This window comes from Petaurus breviceps, unplaced genomic scaffold, assembly GCF_028583685.1.
Source record: "Petaurus breviceps papuanus isolate PSGF00001 unplaced genomic scaffold, PetGlider_PUasm1.0 90842, whole genome shotgun sequence".
NCBI classification, from domain to species: domain Eukaryota; kingdom Metazoa; phylum Chordata; class Mammalia; order Diprotodontia; family Petauridae; genus Petaurus; species Petaurus breviceps.
Window position 1 is genome coordinate 7,045,843 of NW_027187358.1, and position 18,771 is coordinate 7,064,613.

At 37.7% G+C, this 18,771-nt stretch overlaps 1 protein-coding gene across 1 annotated transcript in view; it reads left to right on the plus strand.

The window, feature by feature from the left end:
• The window catches only part of CAMKMT (calmodulin-lysine N-methyltransferase), a 536,206-nt gene that overhangs the window by 257,833 nt on the left and 259,602 nt on the right, over positions 1-18,771 (plus strand).

Sequence of the window (18,771 nt, forward strand, 5' to 3'; positions counted from 1 at the left end):
TATTCTTCTTAGGAGTCACTGCTTTGTAATCAGCAAGCCATCCCTTTTTCATAATTTTCCATGCTTAAGTCAAGTCAACAAGCATTTATTAAATACCTATGATGTTCCAGGCACTAGGGATACAGAAAGGCAAAAAAAAAAAAAAAAAGAGCCCCTCTTCTCAAGGAGCAAAGAATCTAATGGGGAAGACAGGATGTAAACAGCTATGGACAAATATGATATATTTACAAGATAAATTGGAGATAATCTCAGAGTGACCACTACTGAAAATTCAGAAATAGAATGTCTTGTTTAAGGAATGGTCAGGGTCACTGTATCAAAGAGTACATGGGAAATGAACATGGCACAAGAAAACTGGAAAGGTGGGAAGGGTCCAGTTAATGAGCTTTAAAAACCAAACAGGATTTTATGTATTTCATCCTGGAGCCACTAAAAACGAGGGATTGAGATGGTCAGACCTGTGCTTTAGAAAGATCACTTTGCCATCTGGACTAGAGTGGAATGAGAAGTCAGGGTGACCAACCTGTGGAATATTGCAACAGTTCAGATATGAGGTGATGAGGGCCTGCTTTGGAGCCATGGCATTGGCAAATAAGAGATGACATGAAAGTAAAGATCTTAGGACTCGTTGACTAATTGTATGATACCTAGGTCGCAGGCCAGGGTGACTGGTTGAGATGGTGGTATCCTTGGTATCAGGATTTCTCAGTATTTGTTACTATTTACGAACATGTTTGGCATTCGCTTTAGTTAAATTAAACAACAAAAGTATAGTGTCCCTGTGCTTATTTTCCTGACAGAATTCATGTACAACATAGCAATTTTGTACCTTTGTGCTCAGTGGGATCACATTTGTATTTCCTAAATTATTCTTGAGCGACCTTTTAGAAAATTAACCCAAATATATGAGGGAAAGCAGAAGAGTAACAGTACCTACATTTTCACAGTACTCAATGTAATGCTACTATTAGATATGAATTTAGGAAATATAATAATGATATGAATTATTATTAATGATATTAATAATTATTTTAGCTAACATTTCTATAGAGTCTACTATAAGTCAAACACTATACTAAATGTCTTACTTTATCATTACAACAACCCTGGGAGGTAGGTGCTATTATTATCCCCATTTTACAGATGAGAAAACTAAGGCAAAAGGTGATTAAGTGATTTGAATAGGGTCACACAGCTAGAAGTGTCCCAGGCTAGATTTGAACTTAGGTCTTTTTGGTTCAAGGCCCAGAACTCTGTCTACTGAACCACCTAACTGCCCCATATTCAGAAATTTTTCAAAGTAGGAAAGATTTTTTTCTTTTGCCTTTTTTGGAGGGGGGAAGCAGGGCAATTGGGGTTAAGTGACTTGCCCAAGGTCACACAGATAGTAAGTATTAAGTATCTGAGGCCAAATTTGAATTCAGGTCCTCTTGACTCTAGGACTGGTGCTCTATTCACTGTGCCACCTAGCCATCAGGAAAGACTTTTTAGTGACTATTAAATTATATTATGCTGTATTATATACAATTTAGCATATTGTATCAATAGTAATTGAGGGTCAGGATAGTTTTTATTCCCATTATATTTTTCTAGACTTCTATGCTATAGCTGTATGTATGATTAGTGCTTTAAGTATTATTGGTTAATTAAACAAGGCAGTATTATCAAGACCTTCTTCAATTTTATATCTTCAATTCCATATCTTAATGGTGGTTTTTATGTCCAAGAAAATTCACTTTCTGGTTGCCAGGTTGATGATGAGCATCTTGTAAATTACCTACCTGAAAAAATTGTTATGAACAAAGTGTTTTATGAACTTTAATTTGCATATTAAAATAAACTAAAAGTTAGGCTATTCATTGTACAGCAGTTTATCATTCAGTCTGTTTCTGGGCCTTTACATTTTCTTGAAACTTTTTTTCTGACCAGTATGATCTGTTAGATCTTCTACTTTGTAGGCATAGCTTTTGAAAACCTAGTATTATCTCCATGCCACCAGATCAAGACTTTGGTGAAGGATTACTTCAATATTCTGTGACCTCTTAGATGTGGGCATTGCTTATAAAAATTTATTTAATAATAAATATGATTTATTAAATAATTACCTAAGACTCAAGTGGATCCATGACCTCATCATTTCCCTCAGGTGATGCAGATCACAGTTCTTCTATGCCCGTCCATTCTGCTTAATTCTTTTTTTGTCTTTGTGAAGGGGGGAAGAAAGGGCAATTGGTATTAAGTGACTTGCCCAAGGTCACACAGCTAGTAAGTGTTAAGTGTATGAGACTGGATTTGAACTCAGGTCCTCCTGACTCCAGGGCTGGTGCTCTATTCACTGCACTACCTAGCCGCCCCCATTCTGTTTAATTCTTGTTTGTGTCCTTTCTTAAGTACACCATAGGGGTCTGGGGCCTTCTTTTCTTTCTCTGACATCATGAATGTACCAATGAAACATGTAGTTTATTCCCTATTCTCTTCATTCTCACCCCCATTCTCAACACATAAGCAGCCCTTCTTTGTCATTACACATTTCCTTGTGGACATTCCTTACAATGTTTCTCCTCAATAATTACTTGTTCATAACATGTCATAGCCTTTTTGCAGCCATCATGAACCTTTCTTTTGCCCTATGGGTAAGGCTAACTTTGGAGACCATAGTTACCATAGACCATGACACAAAACCATAAAATAATATTTGAAGGGTGTTGTTTAAAAAAGATGGATCTTTCTTTTAGCAAGGAACTTGGGGGTCATTAAAAAGACATTAACAATTTCCTCAAGGCAATCTGCTATGCTCTTCATCTCCTGTTCAATATGGTCATTAATACAGTGTTGATTTGTAGTGTCTGTCCAAGATATGTGTATGGATAGATATATTATACACATATATGTATATTATATATGGACATATATAATATATACATGTGTATATATCCATGTATATGTGTTGTTATTTCAGTCATGTCCTACCCTTTGTGACCCATTTGGAGTTTTCTTAGCAAAGATATCAGAATGGTTTACTATTTACTTCTCTAGCTCATTTTACAGATGGGGAAACTGAGGCAAACAGGGGTAAAGTCACTTGCCCAGAGTCACACAGCTAGTAAGTGTATGAGGACAGATTTGAACTCAGGTCTTCCTGACTCTAGGCTTGGAACTCTATCCTTTGTGCCATCTAACTGCCTCCCCCTCTCTCCCCCTCTCTGTCTGTCTGTCTGTCTCCCTCCCTCCCATATCCATTCAACTGTACATCAAAGTCTGGACCATTTTAATCTATTTGGTGTTTCCTGGGTTTATAGGCTTGGAAATAAGACTGGTAAAAGGAAATGATAAAAACTATTTGGTTTCAAGAGAAAATCAAGGAAATGCTTTAAAAAAAATCAAATGGTTATTCTGATTAAATACAGAAAATTCATGAGCTAGATCTACCTGAATTTCAAAGAAAATCCTAGAGAAATGTGGCAGAGTAAATGATATCATATAGAACTGTTTTCTTCATGTTTGCTAATTTCTTAACTTTTTATTTTGAAGTCAAGTCACCTAGCATTCATGAGGCACATACTATGTACTGGGCACCATTCTAAGAGACAGGGATTTTAAAAAAAGGAAAAAAGTACAAAACAAAGCCTAGTTCCTACCTCAGGGAGCTCATCTTTGAAACATACCATGGAGTTTATAAAATAGAATAGCCATCCAAAAAAAGCTTCTTTTTTTTTCATCTTTGATTGCAATGTTTTTTGGGATAGACAAATTAAGTAAGAATCATTTAATAAATTAGGCAGCTAGAGGGCATGGAGGTGGAATGCTGGGCTTGAGTCAGGAATATATTGAGTCCAAATCTTGCCTAAGACACTTATTAGGTGGTGACCTGTGGCACATCATAATCTTTCTCAGTCTCAGTTTCCTCATCTGTAAAAGGGGGGTAACAATAGCACCTTCCTTCCTCACAGGGTTTTTTTTGGGATCAAATGAGATATCTTGTAAAGCCCTCTGCAAACATTAAAGTGCTTTGTATTATTAAAGCACTATGTATAAAGTGCAAGCAATGTATTATTGAAATTGTTATTAGGAATATACATTCTAGTGGCAGGGACAACATGCAATCCCTCACACACACACAAGATAAATACAATGTAAATGGAAGGTAATCTCAGAAGGAAGATACTTGTAGTGGGTGGGGGGAGGCTGCATTTGAGCAGGAAAGACCTCCAAATAATATAAAATTTAAACTCATTACCTTCATCAGAACTATTGCAATAGCCTTCTGCTGACTCTCTCTACCTCTGGTCTTTTCCCTCTCTACTTTATCCTATTCCTAAAGCACACATCTGACCAGATCACTCCTTTGCTCAAGAAGCTTGTTTGACCTTCTCTTGCTACTGGGATAAAATGCAAACTCCTTTGTCTTGCTTTTGAAACCTTATGTGTTCTGGCTCTAGCCTGCTTCTGCAACCTTATCAACATTCTTCTTCCCCATACACTGTATATTCCAGTTCCACTGGCCTACCTATTTATGTTTTCTATACCCAGCATTCTATCTCCAATCTCAGTGTCTTTGCCCTGGTCTTACTCCATGTGCCCATTATCCCATTCCTGGCATGTCCTTCCTCCTCTGCTTCATGAGCTCCTTGGTTTTCTTTAAGCCTAACCCGAAACCTCCCTGTTGCTATTACCCTCCCCTTCCAGTTACTTTTAATCTACTTTTCATATATCTTGTATTTAATTTTCTGTTGTTTTTCTCCCAATAGAATATGAGGTACTTGATGTCAAAGACTGTTTAGTTTTTTCCATTGTATTCTTAACACCTTGGCACTGTTTGGTATTTATGGGTGTTTAGTAAATGTTTGCCGAATATAAAATGGGCAAATCAATTCTTTTTCAAATTTCAGTTAGTATTGATGGCCTCTGAGGTCCTTTCCAAATCCAGAATCCTGTGATTCTGTGAAAACTCATCCTGGGCTATTAGAATTATAATTTTGTCCTGAACACAATTTTAATATTATCCTGAAAGTTTGGTAAATGAATGGTGGACCAATGTGGTGTAACCTAGAATGTAGCAGTGACTTGTGTATACCAGTGTCCCATGTAGCTACATAGAACTGAATTTTTAGAAGTTTAGAGATTGAGAGTATACCGAGGGAAGAACAGGTGCCACAAATTGTAGGTAGAGGATCCCTTCACTTCTCTGCTCATTAGTCTGTAGAGGCTCCTGATAGCCAGTTAAGACCCAAATGTCTAAATATGTGCTACAAGGTCATCCATAAGTTTTCACCCCATAAAACTTACTTTCAGATCCTCATGCATGATATCTCCTTGACCATGGTACAAAGCAAAGAACATTGGCTTTGAAAACCAGAGCCTCTGAGTTTTAAGTCTGGCCTCTGCTACTTACTGTCATTGGGACCCTCTTCAAGTCACAGCCTCCATGGACCTCAGCTTTCTCATCTGGAAGACCTCCGAGGTCCCCTCCTGCTTAAATCTATGGTCCTAAACAGATGAATAAATCATCTTATACAGAATGACTAAATCATCCTAAACAGGATGACTCCTCTTCCCTCTGGCTTTTATTTAGTTCTTTTTGCCAGCTCCAAATCTATTAATGTATCACTCCTTTTATCTGGGATCCTCCTCTTAACTTTTGTAGCCATTCTTTCTTTTAAAATTCTAAACCAAATTCACCTTTTCTGTGGAAACTGCCTGGATTAGATCTATCCAGTTCTAGGCATCATGTTTCATCAATATTTATACAGCATGTCCCAAAAGTCTTAGTTCCATTTTAAGCTTTAGTAGCTAATGCCAATTGCCTAAAGATACACTAAGGCTTTTGGGACATGCTGTGTGTGTGTGCATGTGTGTGTGTGTGTGTGTGTGTGTATAAAACACCTTAAATAATTATACCAACTGTCTCTGGACTTGTGAATATCCTATTTATATATAACTTTGGTTGCATGCACACTTACATACTAATTTTCTCTCCTCTACCCTCCAGTCATTAAATAATAACAAAACTGTCTTGGGCTAATGGTGCCTTGGGTCACTTTTTGACCACTTCAAGAAACAGCCTGCCCAAGAGAATTCCAGGCAACTTCCCCTAAAGTGGATCATGCTCCCTGCTTTTTCTTCTTTCTTTCAGCACTTATGACCCAATTTTACCCTGAAGCAATCTCCTTATGTGCACACACACTGTAGAATTTTAGAACAAAAAAAAATTGTCATGTACCACCCCTCATTTTAAAGAAGACACTGAAGCCTGAAGACATCAGGTTGTCTTTACAACATTTGTGAGTTGAAAAAAAAATGTGACAATCATTGCTGATGTGTAATAGTAATGCTGAGGATACACTTTCATCATCAACTCAAAAATTGCTAGAGCTTGAAGAGTCCCAGAGAGTTCAAGTATTTTACCAAGGTCACCCTCACCTTGAATTTTGGGAACAGCCTATTTGTAAGCAAGTAGGGGGCTACAGCAATTAAATATCTATTTGTATAGTTCTTCTACCCTGTGTTTTTGGTGTGTTATCTCATGGGGCAGCTAGATGGCACCGTGGATAGAATACTAGGCTTATAGTCAGGAAGACTTGAGTTCAGATTTAGCCTCAGACACTTACTAGCTGTGACCCTAGTCAAATCACTTAATACTGTTTGCCTCAGTTTCCTAATCTGTTAAATGAACTGGAGAAGGAAATGGAAAACCACTGTAGTATTTCTGCCAAGAAAACCCCCCAAAAGGTCATGAAGAATCAGACATGACTGAACAACAAAGAACAGTCCTATGTTGTTGTTTTTTTGTTACCTTATGTCCTTCATTAAGTTATAAACTCCTAGAAAGTAGGGACTAGATATACTACTTCAATTCAAAATTTATTTAACTAGTGCCTACTATGTGCATAACAGTATAGGTGTTCAGAGCACATGATATAGTCTGCTCTGAGTGTTCAGTAAATGTCAACTGACTGACAAATTGTGGAATATTTTGACTAGATAACTACATCTACAATACCATAACTTGCAATCCTTAGGGGCCTTGAGTAAGGTGTAAAGGTAGAGCATGAGAAAAACACAATACACAAAGGATGATACCAATCAGTCAGTCTGAGAGGATCCCTTTGCAGAAGATGAAAGTGGTAGAATACAAGAAAAAAAAATTGTAGTTCATAGTCTCTCCCCTGAGAGTTTCCTTAGAACATTTTCTTCTTGAAACCTATGTTCATTCTATAAAGGAAGAGCTCACATATGATTGATACTCTATCTATGAACCATCATTTTGCCTCTAAGGTTACTATTACTGGTACTTTCTGATACTTGACTGGCCTATGCATTCAGTTCTTAGGGCTCTCCTTCCCAGGAGGTAGATTGGTCTTGCTTCCAGACTTGCCATCTAGTTGACTGACCCTCTGTGTTCTTATTGGGAAATGATCAGTGTTAATAGTTGATGTTATCCCCAGGGAAAGTATTATGTGGACTGTGTTTCTTATAAAAAAGAATCATCTATCCTCTGGATGGAAATTCATGGTGACAACTATTATTACTTTGGAGCATTTCCTAAAAGTAGTTGGTAGTCATATCACATACCTACTAATGTCTCTGAAAATGTAATCAACATAGATTGTATTCTTTCTAGCATCTAAATCAGTCTCTGTTGCTGTAAGACATCATCTGTTAAACACATGACCTATTATAAGCTAATTGGTGAATAGGAATTTAGTTAAGACTCACATTGTTGGGACTCACAGTACCTGGATATTTAGATGTTTTTTTTTCTTTTTCTTTTTTTTTGGTGTGGGGTAGGGAGAAGTATTTGCTGTGAGGAACACAATAGGAGTTTGGTGTAGTAGAAAGAACACCGGATTGAGAGTCAGAAGATGTGTTTTCTAGTCTTGGCTCTGCCCCTAATTAGTTTTCTAACCATGGACTTCACCCAATGAAAGAGTTGGATGGGATGATGTCTCTTGTCCCTCCAGCTCAAACTATGCCTATGATATAGTCCCTTTTCTTAAGGCTCTTACACTCTAGTTGTGGGGGAGAAGAAACCTAACAGTGGAAAAGGTAACTAACTGAGAGTGGAAGGTATTAGATGATAAATGTCAAAGGAGGAAAATACAACTAATGTTCTAGGAGTTCAAAGGAGGAAGTGTGAATTGGAATAGCCTGAAAGCCTTCCTAGAAAAGATAACACTGAAGCAAAGACTTGAAGGTTGGGTAAAAAATTCTGAGAATAAAATACATTGCTATTGGTGGAGACAACATGAGCAAAGTAGTTGAGTCAGGAAGGAAGGAAGGAAGAAAGGAAGGAAGGAAGGAAGAAAGGAAGGAAGGAAGGAAGGAAGGAAGGAAGGAAGGAAGGAAGAAAGGAAGGAAGGAAGGAAGGAAGGAAGGAAGGAAGGAAGGAAGGAAGGAAGGAAGGAAGGAAGGAAGGAAGGTTGAAGCTGTGAAGGGGAGTAGGAAGCAAGGCTGGGGATAGAACCTGGAGGAGCCATATTGTGACTGGCCACAATGACCACACAGTAAGAGTAAAGAGTGCCGGATCTGGAGTCAGAGGACTCTGGTTCAAATCCCAGCTCAGATTTGCTCTAGCTATATGACTGACCTTGGACAAATCATATAAATTCTTTGGGCCTCAGTTTCCTCCTCCATGAAGTGAAGGACTATTTCTTTTTAAAGTACTGTCTAGTCTTCTTAGTGGGAAATTTTAATTACATGTGACAGTCTATGAATTGGGGAAGTTAATTCTCATTTTTTTCTAATCTCTGAAAATTTTAGTTTCCCCAAGGCTAGACTCTTGAATCTGTTCTCTACTAGACATTTCTGCCTTCCTCTGGGAATTGTCAGTGTTGTGGGAATTTTTTTTTCTCCATTTGTTTGTTTTATACCCCATTATTTTTTATCTGACATATCTTAAAATGAATATCAAGCCAGAATAATAGTCTGGCTGGAGTCAGCATTAGTATCTGTTTCTGCTGCAGTCATAGTGTAGTGGTCAAACCTTAGTTGGGAGTTAGGAGGAAGCATTCTGTGTTGGTTTAGACTTTTGATGAACAAAATTACCTCACACAAAGTTACCTTTATGTAACTAAGTTTACCTAGCTGTATGAAGCAGTACTGGAAAAGCAGTTTGAAAGAAGCTTTTGTGCATAGTCAGCAGCAAAGTTGTATGTTTTCCATTAAATTACAAAAAAAAAGAACAAAACAAACAAATCAACTTCCAATTTTGCATTTTGCCTGTTCAATTCATTTCGTGTTTATTCCTGAAATAGCCAATGAAAGCCTTTCCGGATGACCTGATCATTTTAAAAATCCTTGTCCTTTATCTTGACTGAGAAAGGTATTACATTTTCTCTTCCTGGGTTGGAATACATGTTTGTACAATTGAATGGGATTTCCAACAGCTTGATCCAAAAAAATTTTTTTTGAGCTGGAGGAGTCAGTGTTTTAAGGATGAAATGCTAAATTGATTGAGTTACAAATGAATGCAGTGTTAATTAATCCAGACCATTGTTTATAAAGTTGAATAAGCACATTGGAAGTCAGATTCCTCTTGCTGCTTAGTCAAACTGCCCAAGGCTGCAACTGCTTCCTTTATTAGGTTACTGGCTATGTGGGGATGTCATTGTTTGTTCCCGTAGCTAGGCTTTCTGTTAAAAATCACAGCATGAGGCTTAAACTGCTGCAACCATTATCCAGTGCTAACGTGTCACTAAAGGTCTGCTAATAGAACAAGAGAAAAAATATCAATCTTTAATTTTAGAACAGCTGAGTAACCTATAGCACCTGTTCATTTTCTCTCATCAACTCATTTTATACATTCTCCAGTGATCCTTGGGTGAATACACTATAAAATTCCAATACCATTTTTTCTTTTCTTGAGGAAAATTTTGGACAATCTTAAAACAAATTTTAAGGTTTAGTTTCATTTTAAAGAAATCTTGAAAATGTTTTAAATTGACACGATGATCTGATTGCAGTTATTTCTAGGCAGCTACTTATGATTACATTTTTAAGCATTATTTTTCAGAAATGTATTTTGTAAATAATAGTTAATAAAGGAGGGCATACTTTAATAACAAATATATTTGCCACACACAGGTATAACCCTTTCAAGCTTCAAATAGATAAATTCCATTTGCTCATTCAAAACTAATAAACAGAATTGCACCTTAGCAGCCACCTGCTTTCCCTTATATAGAGCTCAAACCTCCATCACAGTGTGGGGCAAAATAAAGGAGAGTATTGTAGCCTGTTCTAAGAAGAGATTTAAAAAATGTATAATCTCCTAAGCCTCCGCTAACAACATGAGAACTGATGCATTCAAAGTTAGACTACTATATACTATAATCAAGTGATCTGATAGGTGGAGTAGGCCTCAGCATAATAGGTCATGTCAACTACGAATGAAAAGAAAACATGGAAATATTTGGAAAGTAAATTCACTCGAAGTGATATAAATTTAGAAAGTACACTTAATATAAATGATTTAATTTGGAGATAGCTGTTATATACAATGTTAAATTTTGCTATTTGGTTTAATTGACATATGGTCAGATTTGAGTGATATTTTTAAATGATCTAAGTCAATTCTTCTGAGATTAGATAAATGATTGAGTATGCTTAGGTCTATAACTTTGGCCAGCTGTATGTTTTACATTTGACATTTCCCCCTAAAGGTTCATATCTTAGCCTAAAGCTACTGTTGTCCTTGTGCTGAACTTCACCTTTGCGGTGTTCCCTCCACCCCCACAGCCCTACCCTGCCTGTGGTCACCACTTGTGTGATGTATCTCTCTTGAGGTGTATGTCGGTCTAGGCTCAGCCTCATTCTGCCATGACTGTTTTCATCATCACAAGTACTTGATCTGTTTCACGTTTTATGGAATCGATAAATCTCATCCCTAAAGAGTCCAGCAGGCCTTTGATTCCTGACCTGACATTTGCTAATGCTCTTCCTGATGACCTGCCACTACGGATCTTCAGAACTGCACTCCGTGTTTGACAACACTCATAATATGAATCAATATTCAGCATTCAGTAAGTGAGCTGGGGAGTCATTTTATTGCTGCAAAAGGCTGCATTGCCCCCGGGCAGCTGTCAGAAATGGGTAGTTATTAATAGCCCTTTCTCTTCACTTAGCATAGTCAGTAGGGGTCCAGCATGAAATGATTTAATCAGTTTATGATATCTGTGACAGAGAGCACTTAAAATGTAATCACAAAATTTAGGTAGAAGTGTCCCTGGGCCGTTGTAATGTTTCTCCTCACTTAATTTTCCCTGATCTCTGATATAGTGTGGTGCACACTGAGAAGCTAACCATACAACAAAATTAGACCTCGATCTACCTGAGTCTTACTTTACCTCTCTGTAGCCCAGCATTTTCAGTGGCATATTTACAGATTATTGATGTTTGTGCCTTGGGGGAACTTGTTTAGTTTAGCAGGACTTTCCAGAGAAATAGGTCTGGTGGTTGTGGAGAGAGAAGATGTTTAAGAATGGGCAGAAGCAGCTCACCCCCCAAGTTTCCCTTCACCTCTAAGCTGTTTCAATATATTGATGACATCAGGGTCCAGAAATCCCCACTAGAGTACTGTGATTTCTATCACTGGGTCCTAAAGCTGAAACCTGGAAACTGAGTCAGAAAAAAAGTTAGAAAGAAATATAAAAGTTCTCCTTGTCACTCTATGCTTGCTCCCTTGGTGATTTCACCAGATCACATGACTTCATTTGTCATCTCTCTGCAGATGATTCTCAGATCTATACATCCAGGCCTAGTTTCTCCTCTGAGCTACAGTCTTCCATTGCTATTTGCCTTTTATACATCTTGAACTGGATGTTTCACAGGTATCTCAAATTCAGCATATCCAAAAACAGAACTCAGCTCTGCCTCACAGACTTTCCTACCTTCTGAATTTCTCCATCACCACTGAGGGCACTATCATCTTCCTAGTCATCCAGGATCTCAACCTTGTTGTAATCCTTGACTCTTCACCCTCGCTCAACCCACATATTGAATCCTTTACCAAATTTTATTAATTCTATATCCACAACATGCCCCTTTCTCTTCACTCACATAGCCATAAATAAAGTTCAGATTCCTAGATATTCATTGGTCTCTCTTACTAGATTGCATATACCTTGAGATTGGGAGTTTAAAATTTGTCATTATTGTGACTATTCTATTTCTTTTTATCCTCAAGACTTAATACAGTGCCTGGCACATAGTAAGCACTTAAATGTTTTTTGACTGACTGACCTGCTCCCAGATCTTTTGGGTTCTTTTCCTTTTTCAAAGTTTGTCTTGCTTTTAAAAAAATCAACTACTCACCAAATTGCTATAGTTCTTGACTCATTTATAAAGCAGAGATCAGTGATGTAGCCTAAGGCCATTGTCTGATCAAAGTGTATACTTGATTAGGTGCTCTTTCATGACACATCACTCTGGCGAATCCCCTTTATTTCCCACAACCATCAAGTGAATTCATTTCTAGAATTCTATCCTTGCGGTTTCACAGGAGTCAAAATACTTTAAACATACACTGAATAAAAGATAGACTTTCTCTAAAGGGAAGAGTAGAGTTGTCCCCAAAGATGAGAACAGAAAAAAGATGTCTCACTTTCAATATACTTTTAATTTCCTTTCAATTTATTATTATCCTCTTGTTTGTTGCTTATTTATTGGACCTTAGAGAATTACTCTAGGAAATCTATTCTGATGTGTTGTCCTTCATTCCCTCCCAAATATGATTTTTTAAATATCTTAGTTGCATTTTGAAACACCCCTGCATTCGGCCTCAGGTTTAACTGACATCCCAGTCTAGGGTATTGATACGCTCTTTTAGAAAGAATAGAAACCCATATATTGACACCAGCAGATGGCTCAGCCCTGAGGCATGCCATTTCCCAAGCAGGATCCTAGTTTCAGACACCAGACACTGACTCTTGCTGAATCAACTCAACTCTGTTCTTAGCCTTTGATTATTGTTGACATGTGATTTTGCTGGGAGAAACCATTGTCAATGGGTTAAGGTTAAGGAGGTGAGGAGAAATCATCTCTTTGTCTTGCTGTACTTTCCAAGAGGTACAAGGGAAAAAGTGAAGGGTAAACTCTTTATACAGAGCTGACTACCTTCTTGAGAGATATCATTTTTTAAAGGCCCCCAGGGACTTTTAGCATTCCATCATTAGAAATTTTTCCTGGGTCCATTACTTACCTTCCCTAGTGACCAACACTATTTAATTCTATTAGAATGATTGAAGGATATCTTCATACTTTGTTGTTGGGTTGTAGAAAATAATTTTGTTAAAGACTGGTATACCTCCTTTATGTTATCAACTGACAACAATGTAAGACTTGCATTTTTACATAATGAACTAATCTTGATCAATTTCAACTGACAGATATTTGTTAAAGATCTAATATGTGACTAGATCATGCTTATACTAGTACTATCGCGCTAATAGGTACTTAGAGTAGTACTGATTCTGATATAGTAACAAATCACAAATTATTGCACGGAATATTGGCAATAGAAAGGAACTTAGAAATCAGCTGGCCTAACCTTTACATGTTTTAGACAAGAGGTGAAGTTACCTGTCCATGATCACATAGCTAAGATTTGAATATTGTTGTTAATCCTTTGTCAGTCGTATCTGACTCTTTGTGACCCCATTTGGGTTTTTGTTGGCAGAGATACCGGATTGGTTTGTCATTTCCTTTTCCAGCTCATTTTACAGATGAGGAAACTGAAGCAAATAGGGTTTTGTGATTTGCCCAGGGTCATACAGCTAGGAAGTGTGTGAGGCCAGATTTGAACTCAGGAAGATGAGTCTTAGAGAGTCCAGGAAGCTCAGCTCAACATTGCCTTTTACATAAAGCCTTTCCTGATCCATTCTTCCTTTCCCAGTCCCCAGCTATTACCGTGTTTCCCCGATAATAAGACACTGTCTTATTAAAATTTTTTGGACAGAAAAACACCAGAGGGCTTATTTTCAGGGGAGGGCTTATTTTAATGAACAATTGACAGCAATTTTAATAAACAGGTAAATATGAACAAAAAAATGTACCTTTATTCAATAAGCAAATCACTGGGGAAGAACAGGATGACACGCTCACTGCTGCAGCTCTGATTGGATGCAGCTCGGAGCGCAGCGTGCGTTTCACGGGGGGGGGGGAGTGCATACAGAGGGTACCCTAATGTAGCGTGTAGCGCAGGGGATTACCTTCACTACAGTAGCAATCTCAATAGGGCTTATTTTCGGGGGAGGGCTTATTTTAGAGGAATCTTGCACAGTAAGGGGAGGGCTTATTTTCGGGATAGGTCTTATTATCGGGGAAACACGGTAGTACCCCACCTCTATAATTATCTGTTACTTATTTTTTTAATGCATTTATATATTTGTTGTTCAGTTGTTTCAATTGTGACTTCTTTGTGACCCCATTTGGTGTTTTCTTGGCAAGGATACTGGAATGTTTTGCTATATCCTTCTCCAGCTCATTTTTATGATGAGGAAACTGAGGCAATCAAGGTTAAGTGACTTATCCAGGATCACACAGTTAATAAATATCTGAGGACAGAGTTGAACTCAGATCTTCCTGCCTCCAGATCCAGTACTCTTTCTACTATACCACTTTCCTGCCCTTATTTTGTATATGCTTATATGCTTAAATATCTCCCCTGATAAAATGTATAGTAGTTGACCAGGGGCTGTTTCATTTCTCTTTTTGTGTCCCCAGTGTCTAGCACAGTGACTGGCACATGGTAGGGAATGCAAAAAATACTTGTTGATTGATTGAACTTAAAGCTGTATAGCATGTTAAGATTTATAAAGTACTTTCCTCTCAACCTTAGGAAGTAGGAAGTATGAACAATGAACATTGAAGCAGAATTCTGAATTTTTTGGCAAGTATCCAAAATCAACTATTTATATAACCAAAATGAAAGGGATTATTTTGAATATAGAATTAAATCTCTGTATGTCCAGAGACAAATACAGTATTTTCAAAAGTACATTTCCAAAGTTTTTTAAGGTATAATTTTTAAAAACCTGTCTTATCATGAATTTTTTGAGAACCAAGAAACACAGTCATTTCATTGTACAAAGGACAAAAAGACAATTTTTTATGAACCCCCTAACTTCAGTTATTCCCAGTTTGTTTTTTAAATGTATATATTAAATTTTACATGGTAGTAACATTGTTATCTTGGAAGATGAATTGGATTTTGGAGGAAAGAAAGGACTTCAGAAGTATGAGAAATGCAGTTGAATCTAACCAATGTCCAGGAGATAGCATGAACAGAGAAATGGAAATTGGAGAAGGAAGGATGAAAAGGAGAATTAGAGAATAATCCAGATTGTCTGGAATATAAACTATGAGAAGGGGAATATGTGACAAGGGTGACAAGGTATGTCAGAGCCAAAGTGTCACAGGCCTTAAATGTTGGAATCAGGATTAATATTTTATCCATTCAGACAGGGGGGAGCCATGAAAGGGTTTTTATTAGAATGACATCATCATAATAAAGTAATTGATCAATCAACAAATATTTATTAAGTATCTACTATGTGCCAGGCACTGTACTTGGTGCTAGGGATATATACAGAGAAAAAAACAATTCCAACTTACAAGGGGCTTACATTCTAATGGGGGAGACAAGTCCATGTATAGATATGAATAAATGTAAACATACACAAAGTATTAAAATATAAGTTTTTGAGAGGGCACTTGCAGTGATGGGAATCAAGAAAGGCTTCATATAGAAGATGGGGCTTAAGTTACACCTTAAAGGAACTCTGTGAAGCCGAGGGAAGGGGGAAGTGCATCCTGGCATGTGGGATGGCCAATGCAAAGACATAGAGATGGGAAGTAGAGTGTTGTATGTTAGGAATCAAAGTCCAGTTTGGCTGGAATAATACCTAATGAGGTTGGGCCAATTTGTGTAGAGCTTTAAAAGCTAAACTGGAGGAGTTTATATTTTTATCATCGAGGTAATTGGAAGTAACTAGAGTTGATTGAATAGGAGACTCATCTGGTCAGATCTGCACTCAAAGACATTCACTTTGGCTGCAGTGTATAGGATAGACTAGAGGGGGAGAGACGTGAATCAGGGGTATCAGTTAGGAGACTGTTTCAATAATCTATTTGAGAAAGGGATGGTGGCCTGAGCTAAGGTAGTAGCTGTGTGAGGAAAGAAGGGATGAGATGTGAGAGATATTGAAATGGTAGAAATGGCAAAGTTTGGGGGCTGGTTGGATATGTGGGTTGAGAGAGAGTGAGGAGTCCAAGACTATACTGTGATTATGAATCTGAGACTGTAAGAGACTGGTGGTAGTGTTGACAGAAATGGGGAATTTTGGAAGGTGGGAAGATTTGGGGGGAAAGATAACACATTTGGTTTGGGATATATTGAATTTGAGATATCTCTGGCATACCCAGTTTGAAATGCCCAATAAACAATTGGTGGGCTACTGAAGCTAATGAGAGAGACTGAAGCTGGGTATATACAACTGTATAAGTCTGCATAGAGGTGATACTCCAAGCTTTGAAGTATGATTAGTTTGTGGAAGGATTATAGAGGCAGAAGAGAAGACTGCTTAGGACAGCAACTTGGGAAATAGCCAGAGTTAGAAGTCTATGTTAGGAGGATAACCCAGACACCAGGATGGATTAGAGAAAGGATAGACTAGAGTCAGCATGACTAATAAGGAAGATTTTATAATAGCTTCCATGGGATGAGATTGAGAAACCATGCCCAAGTAGTATTAATAGAAGTGTGTGTGTAGGGGAGGAATAAATGCTAGAGTTATTGCTAAGGTAGAAGCAGCAGAACCCATCAGTTCTGTGGAGGAAGTCAAACACAGCTTTAAGGCAGTGGTCCTAGGATACTTTTTTGGATGCCTTTGACAAAAAGAGATTAAGTTAGAGGGAGGTTCAGGATGAAAGAGAACAAGTTCATTTTTAGGTATGTGGATTTTGAGGTGATGGTGAGGCATGGACTGTTCTTCATGGAATCATGCTGTCTTTTTGTGATCACTGCTTCTTTATCTAGATGTTCACTAACCATCTCTTTAATAATCCATTATAGCACTTTTCAAGGAATTCATGTCAAGGTCACTGGCTTATAGTTTTTCTCATTTCACCTTTTCATTCCATTTGCACTTCTGAAAGTCAGGACAATAGGTGCTCTTCTGCAATCCTGTGATATCTCTTCTCTCCCCCATTACCTTTGAAATAGCAGGAATAGTGGTTCGCCCAACCTGTTTACCATTTCCTGCATCCCCAAGGATGTAATTCATCTGGGCCTGGTGATTTGAATTCATCAAGGACAGCTTAGTCTTCTCCTGTCTCCTTATTTATCTTGGTCATCAGCTTCCTATTAGTAATTTTTGTTGTTGTTGTTTCTAATTCCAAGGCCACTTTCCATGGAAAAAGTAAAATAAGACAGAAGCTCTGTCCTCTCTCTGTTGTCAGTTAAATCTACCATCCTTTTGGAGCAGCAGTTCTATCCCATCTTTGATCTTTGCCCTCACCCCCACCCCTCCATGTAACTTAGCCTCTTTGGCCTACTTTTTTGTCTTTAGCTCTCCTTGCTAATCTCAGATCCTTCTGAACTTAGGCATGTCTTGCTAAGGCTTATAGAGTCATGTGCATGCATGTCTATTCATTTTCTATTACTTACTCTTGCTGTACTCAATTTTTTCTCTAAATCTTCAAATTGGTTGGTGAATTTCTGTGCATCTACAGCAGTCACTTCAAACAACTTCTATTTTTCCTTCTCATTGGATTTGTGAGATCTGCCCATCCCTTCTCAGCTAACTTTGCCTATAGAATTTCAGTCCACAGAATCCTCCCTAGTGTTCCTTTGAACCCTTTGAAATCTGTTCTCTTATATGTCAGACTATGCCCAAATTTCCTCTATTACAATTTTTGTGACGGAGTGGCTCCATCCCCCAGTGGTTTCCATCATTTTCACCCCAGCAACCAGATCTTTCTGTTGGTGAGGATAAGATCCAGTATAGAATTCTTTATTGTTTTTTTTTTCACTTTTTAAAGGATGACATTTTTACTAACGAAAGTTGGGAAGATGGGAAATTCATAGTCAAGATTTCCTTTCTCTATGTAGATATTCCCCTGAACAAGTAAAGTGCTACTTCGTGTCCTACTTCCATTTCTAGGAACAAACATAGATCTTGGGAGTATGTAAAACTTTCTGTGTGAATCCTGCTATGCTCTAGTTGCCATATAAAATAGGAAATTTCAGCTATTCTGCCAAAACCCGAAGACCTCATGTTTGTTGAATGAAATGAATGATTCATCAAAATGAAAATATAACTTGAACTCAGCTTGTTTTTCTTAAATTTTTCATATTTTACAGTCTCATTTTTTTTCTATAAAATATACAAGTTGAATAAAAGTGTATGTAGTGAAATGTAGTGTATGCTTTTAAGACTATTCAGTTGGACTGTTTACTTTTAAAATAGTTTTAGCAGTCCATCTTTTGTGTAAACAAATATATCCAAAAACGAAATTCTAGACAAATACTATGATTTAGACTTGCATGACATGCTGAAGTCATCTTTTGTTAGAAAATCTGTACCATCTTCAGCAAATGGCAGACACTATTCAAGTGCCTGTAATTGACCAGTACAATACCTCACTTTTGACACTCTGCTGACTAGGTGACCCAGAAGGCTCCATGTATAGATAGCACACAGTCTCCCCATTTTATACTTCTTTTCTCTAATAGGAATGGGTGTGACATGGGGCCAACTACCTATAACTGAC